This window comes from Anser brachyrhynchus, assembly GCF_964034855.1.
Source record: "Anser brachyrhynchus genome assembly, chromosome: 5".
Classification (NCBI taxonomy): Eukaryota; Metazoa; Chordata; class Aves; order Anseriformes; family Anatidae; genus Anser; species Anser brachyrhynchus.
In genome coordinates this window covers 20197968-20214210 of record NC_137699.1, presented here as the reverse complement: position 1 = coordinate 20214210, position 16243 = coordinate 20197968, and the positions used below count along the sequence as shown (strand labels likewise).

Genomic DNA, 16243 nt, shown 5'->3' with positions numbered 1-16243 from the left:
CAGGCCGATCTGCACCAAAATTGCCGTCCTCACCTCCATCCCAGCCTTGCAGCAGGGCAACTGCAGCTAGCTGGTTATTGGTTTCTTAGCTTCAGTCTTTTGGATCATGTGCCGCAATTAATCTGGTCTCTCAGAGGCGGGATGAGTAGGAGTCAGAAATGAAGCTGTAATCGGCTGTGCCTTTGGCACGGAGGGAAGGGATAATTTTGCAGTCTCATCTCCACGCCGGTCGCTCTAGGAAAAGTCTCCATCGCTTCAGCGGCGCTGGGAGAATTATCCTAACGCAGCTAACGGGGCCGGGCGGGGCTGAAGGAAGGGGGCACAGAGGGCAGCAGCGGGGCCTGGGCCGTGTCACCGCTCCTTGTCTGGTTTTGTCTGAGTTACGAGGGGCGAGTGCCGGGGTCCTGTCCCCAGGCAGGGTGACCAGGCTGCCACCAGCTCCCTGCTGGCTGCCTGCCGCCACGTTGCGGTGCCAGGCTGCTCGTCCCCAGCACCGTTTCCTTCCCGTGTCACCTGAACACGCCTGACAGACACAAACAGCAAGGCCAGGCCTGGTCCAACGCTCGGCCTCCCTCACAGTGGGAAACGTGCAGCTCCTCTGGGGGCCTGCTGCTCCCCGGTGCCCTGCGGTGCCAATCGCTATCAGCAGGAGGCCCAGTGTGGAAAGCAATTAGGCCGGGAAGGCCTAACGAGCCCTCATTAACACGCCTTCAGAGCGGGGCTGGCAGAGGAACCCGCACCTTGGCTGGGAGCGGTTCCCCTCCACAGCCCACGGGGAGGGGGGAAGTGTTGAGGCCGAAGGCTCCGGAGACCCTTTGAATGTCCCCAGAAAGGGACATCTCCAGTGCGAGCGGCCGTGCCCGTGTCTGCAGGGACTGGGCTGAAGTGACCGGGGTCTCCATCACACACCCTGGGGGCGTCTGGGCTGCCCAGGGGGCTTCACAGGTGTCCCTGCCCCGCTGTGATTGCGGCAGGGGGTGCGAAATGAGCCAGGAGCTGACATCCGCACTTGGGACGTACCAGAGTAATGTTCCCTTCAGTTTAATTAAGGATTTTTTTTTTTTGATGCATTATAAATTAACCTGAATTAAAAGACCATTTATTTCAAATGAGAGCATATACAAAAAGATTCCGTGTGGTTCCACTAAGCTAATCTGAATTTGCACTCTTAATTATTAGGGATTAATTTTCCAAGAGCGCGCGCGATGTTTTTGCTAATGTAAACATCAGTCAGATAATGTGGCAGGCGTTCGGAAAGTGAACAGTTTTTGTCTTCTACAGGGTGCAACACTTGATATAAACACGTCACTTAGGCATTTTGTATCGCTGCCTTATTCTCTTTCCCAGGCAAGAATAAGCTATGCCAACATAAATGGTACTGCTTTCATTTTACAGGGATATGTATATGTTTGTCTTTAATAACAATAATAATAATAATGATGGATAAGTCATTCCACTGTAATTACTCCAACAGATTTAAATCAGTGCAACTTCTGGGCACTAACAAGGCTTGAGCTGGCGGCCCGCAGATGATGGCAGAGGCACCTGTGACACATTCCTGCCCTCGCCCCTCCTGCCCACTCTTCTCCAAGCTGTTAGGTGCTTTCTTGCTGCTCGGGATTGATGCGCCCGCAGCAGAGCCGGTGGAAAAGGCTGGGGAAACTCTTTTCATCTCAGCAGCACCTCGCTTGGACAACCACGTCCCCTCTGGAGTCCCCTGCTTCCCAGACCTTTGATCCCCCCTTGATCCTGTTGTCTGCGTTGTCCCTATTACATTTTGGTACATCTGGAGCCCGTAACAGCTCCTTCCCTTTGTTTTTATCCTGGGCAGCACGTATGGACAAGATAACATAGAAAGACCAGCAAGCAAACAAACCTCACCGAGGTCAATTCTCCCCTGGCTTAGTGCGTGTGATGAAGGCAGGGATGGGCTTAAACTTCCAGCTTCTCTGAAGACATTCATAAAGCGAGGACCAACGGCACAGCTTGGATCCTCAGACGAACTTTGTTGCAGGTAAAACCCTAACGTGACTCTGTCTTGACAAACAATAACTCTTTATTTTGTTATTAAAAAAAATGTTTTTGCAATAATTTTCCTTCCTCTTGGCCCCACCACAAATCCGCTCTCCCCACTCTCTTTTAATCTTTTCTTTGGCAGCTAAAACTATTATCTTTATTGTTTCAGGGCTTGGCTTCTTCCTGTTAGATCTCCTAATTGGATTTCTGCTCTCCAATCTATTTAGTCTCTTCTGTGCACCCAGCAAAACCCTTTAACCCTTTGACACCCCTCTGCCTTGCTGAGCTGGTTGCCCTCGGATGCTCTCTTCTCCCCGCACGGGTCTGATTTAGCTCCCTCTTGGCAGCATCGCTCATTCCCCCCCCTCTGCGAATAACTGAGCTGTGTTTGACATGACTTCAGAGCAGCTCCTCTTCCCGATTGGCACGGGCACGGCTTCCCTAAGCGACGGCTGTCCTCCCTCGTCTCGCTGCGTGAAGATAATGTGCTGCTCCCTGATCTCCTTCACTATCTGCGGGCTGCGGAGGGGCACAAAGGCTCGTTTGGTTTTAGCCAAGAATAAGTAAAACGACCCACATCACCCTTCAGAAAGGCTAGCAGCAGCTACGAGGTCGTGCTAGGGCCAAGCAGTGCTGCTAAGAGCTGGAGGGGATGAATCCATCAAGCCCAGACTCTTCTTTTCCCCTTCAGGAGATGTGAGGCCATCTGATTTTCTCCTTCTTTCCCCACCCCGGACCGAGGTTTCCAGGAGAAACCTGCTGGTTTCAGGTGTCGCAGGCGCAGGGGACAGCCCTGGGCAGCTGCAGGTGAAATCCCCCAGAAGTGACAAGATTTTGGCTGTGACTAACAGAAAGCTGAAGCTCTGCTCCGGGCATCAGCTGAGGCAGGAAGGTTTCCAAAACCAAGCCTGGTGGTGCCACAGGTGGTGGAATAAGATCTCCTCCCAGCAAGGCGCTGAGTTGTGAGTGAGAAAGGAGGAAAACCAGGGAGAAGCGGTACCAAAGTCCCTCCTACCTGGCCTCTCAGCCCAGGTCCAGGTGCCTGGCTCTTGGCAGGCCTCGATGGACCCGGTCCCTCTCCTCTTTTCCTGCTTTTCCAGCTTTTTTATGACCTCAGCGCCTTTGTGTTTGTGATGCCTGAGCGTGTTGCGGTGGTTAAAGCTGCTCTTCCCAGCAGGAATATCATCCCACCGGTGAGACGGATAGGTTTGGACATCGGGATGTGGATGAGTGCACACGATTACCCTCACTCGCTGTTCCCACTGGGCAGGTGGAAAAACAAATCTGCCAGGTAGAGAAATCCCTTCAGGGGAACGGCGATGGGGAGAGCCCTCCCGTGGAGGAGCTGGTCCGAGGGAGAGCGGGCAGGGATTAATGGGCTGAGAAAAGCTACAACTTAAAACTGAGTCTGTCTGAAGGGTCCATGTGGAAAAACGGTGGTCAGGTTTCCCTCTCTGTATCCTATCCTTGCGTTGGCAGAGCTAAGACAAGCTTCCTCTTGATAAGGCGCTTGCAAGTTCTCTCTTTTTTTTTTTCTTTCCTTTTTTTCTTTTTTTTTTTTCCACTTTTTCTTTTGTTGTTGGTTTTTGGATGTTTATCAAAGACGTATTCTTATTCTTACGTTATTCTTATTTATAATGTTCTTATTCTAAAAATAAGGGACAAGTCCTGGGCCACTTGAATGCGTCCCATTGTCCCTTTACACCTTGCCCTACCCATCACCATCCCAACCTACACATGGGGCAGCTCCTCACCCTCTGTGCCAGGGTGACGGGGCTCTGGCAGCAGCTCCCAAAGCAGAGCCCCCTTTAAGGGAAGTCCTGCTGTGCCCCCGCACCCAGGCACGGCCCTGTCAGTGGGTGCGAACTGACTGCGGCCATCCCGCTCTTCTCCTCCACCCCTGCAGCCAGGTGACGGCAGGATTTGTCCCTGGAGTGGGGTGGTGGAGGGCAGGAGCCACCCAGGACCATTTCCCATACGGAATACCCCTGATAATGGGAGACACCAACATTTCCCCCTGATCAAAGGCAAGGGGGGCATCTGCTCTGTCCCTGGTCCACACCTTGATAACACCGACCACAGCCTTGTGACCAGGGGTTCCCGGCTAAAAGGAGTCCCCAGATCGCTGTCACAGTCACCAAATAGCCCCGTGATGGGAAACAAACCCCTGGCTGTCGCTGACCTGGGTTGAACGGAGGACCTGGAGGGGCAGGATTATCAGCAGCAGCCCTCCAACGTGGCACTTCCACAGGCTGAGGGGCTCGGGAGAGGGACAGGGTCACGCCTGTTAGATCATTTTTCACTGTTTAAGTGGAAATATGGAGCACAAGTTGTCAGTTAAAATAGTAATAATAAGTTTACGATTTTATGGGGGTCCTTACGGTGTTATAGGCTTTGCCTGTGAGACCCATTTATGGGATCCGTGAGATTAAATAAAGCTTTTTGTGTCTAAATAACAGCTAAGACTGCTTCTCTGAAGGGTTAGGCACTGAAGGAATAAGCACTGCCTGTTGCTCACTACGAGCATCGGATTTTGTTTGACTGGGATCGTGCTTTATAACAACCCCGCTCAGTTTGCAGTGACCCCAGCAGGCAATCGCACCGCAGCTAATAGCAAACTCACTCGCGGGCGTTTAACGCTGGTATTTGCTGTTGACTGTAGAAGGTAGCTGGTTTAGGTCTGCGGTGATGATGTAGCGATTAGGGTGGGTTGTTGGTCACAGCACAGCTGGGTAATTGCTAACGATGAGCTAGTGAACTCCCAGGTAATTGCACCTCACCCAGCGAGGTGTGTTGTCACCAGCCAGCGGTGTTATAAAGGCAAAGCTGTGAGGTGTGTGAAGGGCAGGCATTGTCTCCATGTGACACTGCTGAATCACGGCCAGAAAATGATCCCTTCCCCTTACCAAGGAAAATAATGCTTGATCTGTTTGTGTTTGCTTTCTTAAAGGGATGACTCGTTCGTGGTAAGTCTTGCTCCTCTGTCAATTTATGCCCCTTCCTTCTCTTCTTATCCTTTAAAAACTGCTCAGAAGTAGAGATGTGCTTCAGGACATGTACCCATGTCTTGAAAACAGGTCAGAAGGGGAAAGAGAGGCTCCCTTACTGCCCCTACTAGGGGACAGTACGGATCCCACCTCCGCTGGCCACCAGCAAGCCCTCCCAGATGCGGTGCCTGGCTCACTCACCACGAGGATTCAGCAGAAGCCCCGACTTGCCTCAGCACCAACAGCCCTAGGTCCTAGGAGAGCAGGCATCACTAACGAGGTTATTAGAGGGAAATGTTAATCCCACTTTTAATGAATGTGGGCTCTGAGAGAGCTTGTGTGGTCACTTGCTAGAGGCCCGGTGGCCCTTGGGCAAGGTTCCCCAGCCCCAGGCCTCTCTGGGTGCGTTTGGGCTCCTCGGGATGTTACCCACCCTGAATGGACATGGAGCTGGGAGTCCTCACCTAGCCCCCAGCCCTCGTGTCTGGGGCCAGCTCTGCATCGTCCCCAGCCCCTGCAGCCTTGGCTCTTTGCCTCTGTCCACCACGATGGAGAAACCCAAATTGCTTTGGCCTACACCGTCTGCTCGTGGAGGAGAGGGGTGGAAGCTCAACTCCTATAATTGCCACCCTCCTCTATCCCAGCAAGGAGTAATCACAGGAGCTATAGTGACACCAGAGTCCTCTCAAGCTGCTGGAGTGTTCACCAGCAGGTCCTGCAGGGCTCTGGGAAAGGCGCCGCCTGAATTACACCTATTTCACAGCTGGGAGGAGGGAAGCAGAGAGGGGGCCAGAAACCTCCCTGGAAATGCGAGCAGGCCTTGCCACACGCTGCCAGAAGCAGAGCAAATGGCAGGTTAGGGTAGGGGCTTTCCCAGGAGAGCCAAGGGGCCAATGGTCCTGCGCTCACCCACCCCACAAGGGGCTCATTATCTGCTGGAGCCTTCTCATTTCACTTCATTATTAATGCAAAGTGGTGTCAGCATCTTCACATTACTTGTGTGGTCTGGTTAACTGGTGCCAAACTGAAGCAAATCCCCTGAAAGGACAGGACTTGCCTCCTAGTGCCTAGATGAGCACAAGGCCTCATGACACTGTTGTTGAGCCTGAGGGCAGTGAGGTGCGGGCAGAGGTCCGAGCACACGACTAAAAGGCAGGGTTGATCTGACCCACAGGACCAGGGCAAATTATTTGGCTTTTCTTTGCCCCGTTCCCTCTCCATCCCGTTTACAACACGAAGATATAACTTCTCCCTCACATGAGGGCAGGGGAGAAGCTTGCGAAAACGCCTGCTGAAGTGCTCGGGAGATGAAAAGCAGCAAATGATAAGTTGTATGGGCAATATAAACAAGCCCGGCTATAAATCTGCTGGGCTAAATGAGGGCCGAGGAGGGTTTCGCTGGTGGGTGGCACCCACCCCCTAATTACAAGGCTCGCCTCCCGCTCCCAACATGGGGCAGCATCCTCTTGGCTGGAGGGTAGCTGGCCCTGTAATGCCAGAGTGGAGGTAGGTAAAGAAAAACTCGCCGTGCCAGTCACCTCAAGGGGCAGGAAATCCCCTTTGGGAGGAGGTGGCTGCTCGCTGCGGGTTGGGGACGGTCCCCTCGGTGCCCTGCGTTTTATACCCCAAGCTGGCTGGTACCCTGCAGCCCCGGGGGCTGCGTGATGCTCGCCGTGCTGCAGCTCCACGTTACAGGGGGGATTTGCAAAGGAAAAGCAGGTGAAAGAAAGCAGGAGCCTCCTCTTTCATTGCACCTCCCTCTTGACCTGATTATACTTGCTGGCCCCTGGCAGAGCGCTCCCTCTGCCTCTCGTCCCGCAGCTGCAGAGCCAGCAGCCCTGCTTTGTCTGCTCTTGCTTCTCGTGGGGTGAGTTTTATCCAAGTCATTGCTATGTGGGCTGGGGGTCCTGTAGGACCTGGGGAAGTCCTTCCCATAGCTGCTGTTAGATTCATTACCCCTCTCTGACAGCTGATGTTGGGGGGAGAATCTCTGGCATTTACTACTCTGGTCCCACACCAGCTTGTCAGCTGTGGATGGACCTGTGAAAACCCCAGCTGGCATCACATGGAGAGACAGCTCCAACTCCATATCTTTACAAAGAAGCACAGCCCCAGAGTGAGGTGTAAACTTTAAGACGTAAATTTTAGGTACTCCGCTTTTCGAACCTTCACAGTGTTTCTGGGTCACGCTTCCAGTGTGTCTTCACAACGGTGGGAGCTAAAGCCTGGCGGTGTACGTGCGGAGGGAAGTGAGATACCCGCATTGTCAGCTCCTGTTGGGGCGAGGAGAGACATGGCAGCACCATCAGGGCTCCCGGATCTTCTCAGATCCACCAAGCCAGGCGGGTTGGTCCTCTTCCACGATGCCCGTGGCTCTCCGTTCCCTGCCGCTGCTTGCGTTTCACCTGCACTCCTGCCCTGGCCCTAAATAGCTCTTCCTTCAGGCAGAGCTCTGCAGAGCACCTGGAATAGGTTTGCTGGGTCTGGCTCCTTGTTTTGGCTGAGCGGAGCAGCAGTTTTTGGCCCGGGCAGGAAGGCAGCCTGGGATCAGGGGAAGAAGTTGTCATTCTCTGCCTTCTGAGCTTTGTAGGCTAAGTAAAACCGTCCGGAGCCAGCGATGTGGAGACGTGTAGGTGCCTAAAGGTGCAGGCTGATGTCTGAGCACTGCTTATTTTTAACCTGGCTCCGACACCTCTGCACTGTGAGCTTTGCAGCAGCCTTCTGAAGAAATCCTCTCCACTAACTCAGCCCTACCCCTTCCTACAGCCTTTCCCTGCTGCCTTCTGCCTGGAAAAGCCTCCTGGGGCAGCCGGCACCCCCCAGGAGGGTGGCACACAGAGGGTCAGCTCAAAAGCAACCGAGCTCTGAAGAATACCTCCTGCTTTGCTAGGAGATCTGGGTTTTCTGCTGTTCTGTCTCGGAGCTGACAGTTTCTCTGAGACAGGATGCTGGGATGTCGGCGTTAGTGCAGGATGGCTGTGCCTGCCTCCTCCTGTTGGTACAACACTGCACATTAAGTTATTTCTTCCAGATTTTACTGGCCTAAACTGGAATTTTCTATGGATTTTTTTTTTTTTTTCCTACTAAGGCTTGAACGAGGTCTACTTTCAAGCAGCCAGTCAGTGAGCTCTTTTTCCAAAAATCTCCATTTTCCCTTGAAGTCAGGGCAGAGCTCCGAGCACCTGTCTCTTGAAAATCAGGCCCCTTTAAGATATCTCGGGCTGCTTTGAATCACTAATTGCTTCTGAATACTTAGGCCAAATGTTTTATCACTTCAAGCTCCCATAGCAATGCAAATCTATACAGCCGAGCAGCCTCTCTCTATGCATGGTGGGGATTGGTATAGATAAGGATTAAAATGGAAACAAATTCAGCCCTGGGGGTCCTCTTTGTTCCTCCCTGCTCTTGGAGGGGTTGCCAGGGCTACATTTGTTCCCTCATCTTTTTGGATGGGATCCAGCGCCCCTTGAATGTGAAGGAAAGACCCGGAATGGCTGGAGAGGGCTGGATTAGGTCCTAGGTACATACATATTTCATTGGCCGTGCCAGGCTGGGCATTGTTTTTGCTCCCTGGCTTCACAAAGGTGGTGCTTTCTGAAACTCCCCCTCCTCGAGGGCGACGTGCTCCAGTATTCGTCCTGTCTGAAGCTTCTGGCTTTTGGGTTATTTTCAGCTTTTGCTGAATACTGCTAGTATTTTCCCAGCATCTGCCTGCTTGGGGGAGAAGGGGATCTGAGCAGGACCTGCCAGAGAGCTGCTTGGAAGTGCCAAATTGAAGGGGAGAAGCTGCCGTGGCACATCCTGCTTGGGTCGTGGCGTGTGTTTTGGGGCTCTGCTGGTTTATGAGATGAGTGGCACTTTGCAGAGCCTCTTCCTTGCTCAGGTGCCACTGACGTCTTTAAATAACCCACAGCCTAAAGGTGAATTGAGGTGGAAAATCCAGGCAAGCAAGGGCAGCCGAAATCCTCCTTTTTGCTTGGATTGCCTGTTATTGGATCTGCCTGCCGTACAACCGCGTGCTGGGGATGGCTGTGCTCAAAAACTGCCAAGAGCTCAGCGCTAGGGAAGTGAAAGCCAATTTATTCACTTTCCAATAGAAAGGAAGATACATGCTGAACGTGCATCTGTTGGATGATATTTCTATTTCAGGAATGCTGTTAAGTGGAAAAGCAACTTTGTTTGCATGATTTATGTACTTACTCGAAAACCTTGGGTTAAGCATGCAGGGATGCTTTGTAGGCATCAGGTACCATTTACTCTCAGCATAACAGGTAATAAAACCTATCATATCTTTCACTTTACACATGAGCTCCAGTTGACTGAGACACATTATCTGACCTCCTCAAGTACTCTGGACATGGAGAGGAAATAAAGTATCTTGACAAATCTCTTCATGTAAAATCAATAGCAAATAAGAAATTAGTCTTCTGGGGGTGATGGCAATTCATCTTAAAAATTAAACAGAAACTGCACATCTTTGTCAGCGAATGGAAAAAAAAATCTCTGCTCCTCTCAGACTATTTAGGTATTATTATTTCTGTATTTCAGTTGTTTATAAGGCTCATGTAAGACTCTGAGGATAGCTACAGTTATTTTCATTGCACTTACACCAGAGACAGCACTTCCAGTATAAACAAGCAGCCAGCCAAAGCAGGTAGATGGAAACGCTTTTCTGCCCATTTCACAGACGGGAGAGTTTTAAAACTCGCTGCCCAGGATTTATCAATTCAAGAGAAACTCTAGAGGCCTTGTTCCCCAGAGCTGCTCAGGTGCTTTCCCACCAGACTAGGCTTTCCAGGGAGGCGCGCACAATGCCTCAGTGAGAGAAGGGATCTGCCAACCCCCTGCCCCAGGCACTTCTGGGCTTCCACTCATCCCTGCTCCCCAAAGAGCTTAAGAGTCGTGCCCTTTGACTCGATGGGACTGAAACCCGTGCTTAAACCCTGGCAGAGGTAAACACACGTGTGATTATCTCACTGAACTGAAACCTTTGTGTGTGCTCTGGCTCCCGGCAGCAGCGCTGCAAGGCCAGGACTCGGGGAGCGACAAGCAGGCGGTGGGGCAAGCAGATGTGGGGCTGGCCGGGTGTATTTATGGGGATTTTACACCAGTGCAGGCTAACAGGTGGCTGCTGAGGCCGGTACAAAGCAGGAAAAGGTGGCCCAAAGGGTGGAAGTCGTGCTCCTCCCCAGCCGCTCCCGCAGGCCCAAGCCTCTCCGTGCCCTCTCTGTGCAAACAGGGCCGGGAAGGGGGGAGCCGAAGGGAGAACAGGAAAAACCTGCTGGTGCGAGGCCGGATTCGCATTACCCAAGCTGTTTTCAAACAGGTCGCATTCGCTTTGGTTTCAAAGCAGCTGAATGGCCAAACAGCCTTGAGATTGTTTTCGGGCCAGGTTTGACCTGGGCAGAATGCATTCGAGTTCCTGCAGGCCCTCTTTGGTGCATCACTGCCTCCCCGCACCCCTAGCCTCGCGCCAGTGCAAGGCCGTGCTGGTGATTTAAGCCATTCTGAGCCAACATGTTTTGCTTTGTGTTTGCCAGGGGCATGCACGCAGGCATTTTCCCCGGCCCGGCTGCAGGGTGGTAACCGCACACGGCAGGATTGCTTGTACCTGCCTACCTGGAGGAGGCTTTCAGGCAGCTCGCTGGGCGTGAGGAGCGAGCTCTTCTTGGGAAGAAGGAGGAAAAAAAGATGCTAACAGAGCCAGAGATCAGATTGTCCAAGGCTGTATCTGCTTATGAGGCAGTAACAACAATAATTTACCTTTTAATCGCAATAATTCATCACAATTCTTTGCAGCTACCTCATGAATCCTCGCTGCTTATCTCACCCCTCTCGTTCAGGGATCTGAAAGCGCTTCATAAACATTAATTAATTATTCCTCCACACCCCTGCAAGCAAAGCAAACATCATCCCCATTTTGCAGCTACGGCAGCTGAGCTCCCTTAATGAGATGATAACCGAGCAAGGATAGAGGAGCCCAGAGAGCCAGGCCCTATGCTAACTTCTGCCACCAGCATGCTGCTGCAGAGGGACCTGCAGCACGGGTGCTGGGGACATCAGCTTGCAGAAGCAGGCTGGAGGATGGGATGGAGGATGGGATGCCCCGGGATGGGCGTAGTTATTTCAGGGAAATGCGAATCATTCCGATCGTCCGGAATAATTCAAACCTTTGCCCCCTCAGCACTGCACTCACAGTCCCAGCTGAAAATCATCGCTGTGCCACCACTCCGGCCTTGAGTGCATGCAAACTGTGAATGGTTCTTGGGTGAGAGGAAAGGCCCAAAAAGGGTGAGGACTGATCCTGCCCTCCAGCTGTCCCAGCTGCCAGCTCCCAGCCTCCACCGAGGGGACAGGCACCTGCCAGCGTGAAGCACCCATCATTATTCACAGGAGGACTCTCCCTTTTTTAATGACCACGTTAATGGCCCTAATCTGTGAGTGTGAAGGCCGTTAATCCTGCAGTTGTATGGGCTGACAGGGGAAAATCAGAGCCCGTTCCCTTGCTGCCTCCTCATGCGTCACGTTGCATCCCAGCCCGACTGTCCCCTACCAGCACCGTCTGGTGCCGCTTGTGCAAAGGGCAGGCAGGAGGCTCCGACCCCTGTGCTGGCTTGGAAATACCCAAGGTCCAGCAGTTAACAAGTCAGGCCTCCTGTCCCACACCTCTCGGCTCCTACGACAGGGCCCAGCTGGCACTTGGAGCAGTGACACGAGCGGTGCCATCACAAAGCAAGGCATTAAACCTCTGCTGAGCTCTTTGACGCCCTTGGTCCTTGAGGAAGGGGGAGGCTGGCACAAGAGCTCCTTGGTGGACGCAGTGAGCCACAAGGATGTAAATTCAAGGGAGGGTCTCCTCTCGAAATGATGGGGAGGACGAGGCAGCGAGGGGCTGCGCCAGGCCCCACAGTAGCCAGTCAGGAGGTGTTTTTTCCTCCCAGTTGACTTTTGGAAGCCGACTGGCTCCCAGCATCAGAGCGGGAGGAGGGTCGTGCTTCATGGGCAAGTCGCGGTGAATTAAACGTAAATGAATCTGCAGCTCGATGGACAAATCAGATCAGTGCTGGGAAACCCAGCTCCCCGCGGGGGACGGATTAGTGATGGGTCCTGGTGCATTTGCGCGCCAGGAGGGAATGAATGGGCAGAGAGGGAGGCAGCCAGGGCTGCGCTGTCTGTAGCTCGACAAGAAAGAGACATCAGTGGGCTCAAAGAAGAGAGGTCAGCCCTAGATAAACACTGGCTCGGTCCCCCATCAGAGAACCACTGAGGCATGAAGAAAAACTTTAACAGCTGCAATGCTGCTTTTGAACCTCCTAGTAAAAGGGGGGTCGGGAGGTCAAAACTTTCAATGCCTCTGGGAAGGGGAGAATTTTTCCCGGCAAGGCTTTGAAAAACCCTAACTAAATTAGCATGACCACACTGCTAAAGGCTTGGGAAACCCGAATGGCTCAGGTCGCAGGCTCCCCCAGAAGCGGAGAGGCAAGGAGCTGTTGCATTCCCATGCTCAACAACGTAATTAATGGGGCTATTTCCTAGGCGAAGGCAGATACTGAGAAGCCTACCCAGCACCTGGCCGGGAAATAAAAGCCCGTGGGATGTACTCTGTGTATCATTTCTCCCCCTGCTTTACCTCCTGACACCGCTGCCCTTTCCCCTTTCTGTTTCTACCTCCTGATTTCTGTCTCTTTGCTTATATACACTGTCTGCTTGGCTTTCTCTGCCATTCCTGGTGTCGTGCAGCACAACTCACCGTGGGAGTGGAGAACTTGGGCGAGGGGGAACAGCGATGAAGCTGCTACAACCTAGAGCACACCTCTCCTTCAGCTGTACCCTCTCCCCTGGGGCTGCTGGATGGGAAATGAGGAGCTCCAGTCTAACAGCATCACTTTTTTTTTCTACTTTTATTGCTTTCTTTGTCAGAAATGGCGAGCCCTGATCCACACCCCGAGTTATTCACTTCCACTTTAAATATAGATTTTGCTGGTACATTTTCCAAGAGCTGTTCTAGCAGAGAGCAGACGACACGGGTTTCTGGTGGATGATACCAGCAGGGACCTTGAGATTGCTGGCAATTATCCCATCGCGTGTTTTTTTTATCAGCGCTGCCCTCAGCTCAGCTCCAATTCACCTGCGCTGAGTTTCCAGGGCACCGCTTTCTGCGAGATCCTTTGCAGATCATCCCCCTCCGCTGCTCCCACCACCGCAGACAGGCACACGCAGACTCTGCAGCTGCTGTTATTGCTTTTGGAAAAAGTGCTGTATGCCTACAAGGTGCAACCCCAATACGTAAGAAGACCAATGTAGCCCTGTAGCCATAAACTTTGCCGTCTGGGGCTGCAATCCTGCGGGCTGCTGGTGAGCATCCCCCGTTCTCACTGCAGCTGCAGGAGACAAGGGCTCAGCAGCTTCTCCAGGATTGCTGCAAAAGCAGAATGAATAGTTCATTGAATAAAGCCGGGCAGGAGGTGTATCGAGTTGCAGAGGCCTGCCCTTAAAGGAGAACAGCTAATCTTCCCACTAGAGCCAGCTGCCTTCCTAAAAGACCCGAGCAAGCCCAAGCAGGGCTGCAGGTGGATTAGCAGGACGTGGTTCCTGGTGCACCCTCAGTCAGCTGCAATGGCTCTGCGGTTCCCAGCCCTGTTTCAGCTTTGCTGCGACGCTGCGGTATCTTTTATTTTTCGTTCCTCTTGTTGTCCTAGAAACAGAGCAAAAAATTCTTTCAGGCAGGCCCTTTTGTTCCACTCGAGGCAGCATCTTCTGCCTCTCAGTGAAACAACGTGCCATTACATAATAAAATCCTTGAGAGAAAAATAGCAGCGGGTTCAAAACCTTCCAAAGAAACCTGAGAAAACTTCACATGCTCCAAACTTTCCACAAGTCCTAAGAGTGCTACATGCCTGAAGGGGTCAGTGGGCACTTCCCAGCCCTGCTATGGGTACAGGCTGAGCAACACCGGGCGGGGGGGAATTGGGAGGTGGTCGGGGGGGATTTTGTGTTCAGTTCTGGCCCCGCACACCTTGCAATGCGTTCATCCTCTTCTCCTTGGAGTGGGAAGCAAAAAAGCAATATTCTTTTGGCTGAGACATCACTGGGTTTCTGGTTAGGAGCCTTTCAGAGCCTTTCAGGCTAAGGATGCTGGTGAGAATGCTAAAAACATTTGCAAATATTTCCATAGGAGTGCACAGCCTGGCCCAGACCGGATCAACGCTGTCAGCCCCCAGAGGTAGCAGACACCCAGGCTGTATTGCCCAGGTTTGCCCTGCCTGCCTTTAAGACAGCCCGTCACACAATTACATGCAATGGTTTATTTATGGCCAGATCCAAGGTCACCGTCCTCGCTTCTGGCTTTAAATTACAGCTTTCAAGGTTGGGGGTGCCGAACGAAACAGTCAATGTGCCACATGGTACCGGCAAGAGAAAATTACTCCTGTTATCTCCCGAAGCCAGAGCTCCCCTGGAATTGCTGGGATTTTGGGGGTAGCTGTATTTATCAGAGAAGGAAGGCCTTTTTCTGGGGAAATGTGCCCTTCTGCGTGCTGAGCCAGGCAGCTGATGCGCCGGGTAACTTATCTGTGGCAGGTGAAGTGGAGCGGCTGAGGCAGGGCAGGACAGTGACACACATTTCGGGAGGCTCCGCGGGGCCAGAGGCAACCCCCGAGGTCTCAAGGAGGAGAGGGAATCGTGTCGGGGGCCATGCAGCCCTCTCCCCTGGGCAGAAGAGCCAGCTGCATCCCGTCTCGGGCTGGTCACAGCAGCCTCGAGCTGGGCGAATACTTGGGGGATTTAATTCTCCGTGAGGCCAAAGCTGCCAGCGAGACGCTGCTGCGGCCCTGTGGGATGGCAGAGGGCTAGCATGCGAGTTAGAGGTTTGTTTATTTTTCGCAGTAATAGGTTTACCCTTACAAGAGATTTCCAATCTTTTTACAAGGTGCTGAAGGTGAAAAGATTTAACACTCAAAATCTTTTTATTAAATGACAGGGAAAGACAACTGTCCTAACCAGTGGCAAGTGAGCCTCTGCTCAGCTTGCGTGTGATGAGGATCTGAGAAGATTATCCAAACTAATAAATACGATATGTATCTCCTGAGAACAGCTTTTGTTGTTTTCCCATATAGATCTTTGTTTCTCCTGCACCGTGAGTTCTCCAGGGCACGGCCTGCGCTGCAGAGTGCCAGGTGTATTATCTGATTTTGGGAGATAATAATTATGGAGAATATGTCAGAACAACAGAAAACTTCATTTCAAAAACCAATTAAAGCTGCCGAGTGACAACTACATACTTGGGTATTGCATCATGTACTAATCCCAGAGAGAAGCGAGCGGTTAAGGGTGTCCTGAGCCCGGCGAGGTCCCAAAACTGGAGGAGCTCTGGGCAGCGGGCGCTCAGGACGCCTGCAGAGGCCGTTCTGCACCACGGCGTTTGCTCAGCTCCGAGGCTCAGCACCCGGCCCCGCGGCCCCACCACCATGAGCGGGGGCCAAGGGCATCGGTGGCGACCTGTCCACTTGCTGCCATCGGCTTTCAGTGACTTGAGGGGCGTGCGGCGCCGGTTCCTTCACCGGGGAGGGAGGCCCAGCGCCTTTGCGAGGCCTCCGGCGTGTCAGTAGGCACCTGCTTCGTTCCCCAGACCTGCCCAACCTGTCTCTGTCCCGGCGTGCCTGCTCCTTGCAGCGCATTTAGGGCTCCCCAGCAGCCGAAACGCGTGGGGCCGGGGCGCTCTCGCCCCTGCCCCGGCCCAGGCTGCCCCCCGGGCCTCCACCTGCTCCAGCCTCCACCAGCAGCCGAGCAGCTCCGCGGCGGGGCCGGTCCTCAGAAGAGCATGGGGTTTTAACTGCCGTGATGAAGGAGACCCGGTCGGCAACAACCCCAGTCCCTCGGGAAAGCAGAGGCTGAAGCCTCCGCGGTGGGAGGCCGCCGCTGGGGCCGGTGGAGGCTGGTTCGGAGGGCGAGGGGCGGCACGGCCACCTCCTGCTGGAGCCTCCTCCTGCCCAGGGCTCCCCTTGGCCTCACCTGGCTGAAACCCCTCCAGCCTCCCCTGGAGGCACGGTGGAGGCCGGGATGGCGGAGGCCGCCCCGGTCTCCCCAGGCTGAGCTTCGCTTCCGTGCCCCCCGAGGAGACAAACGCACGCCCTGGCGCGGTCGTTCCCCGTCGGTTTGCTTATTCCAAACTGAAAAATTAAAAAAAAAAAGCCCAAATTTGAGAATCGGAGGCCAAGGGGAGGGGGAGGGGCGGGCTCACC

General features: G+C 53.2%; 1 long non-coding RNA gene across 1 annotated transcript; it reads left to right on the top strand.

Annotated features, from left to right (window-relative positions):
* The first annotated feature begins 2998 nt into the window (after positions 1–2998).
* On the top strand, positions 2999–16232 carry LOC308195396. The gene is made up of 3 exons (XR_013951458.1): positions 2999–4982; positions 5094–6870; positions 14983–16232. It is a non-coding gene; the product is annotated as an uncharacterized lncRNA (long non-coding RNA).
* Positions 16233–16243: the final 11 nt, after the last annotated feature.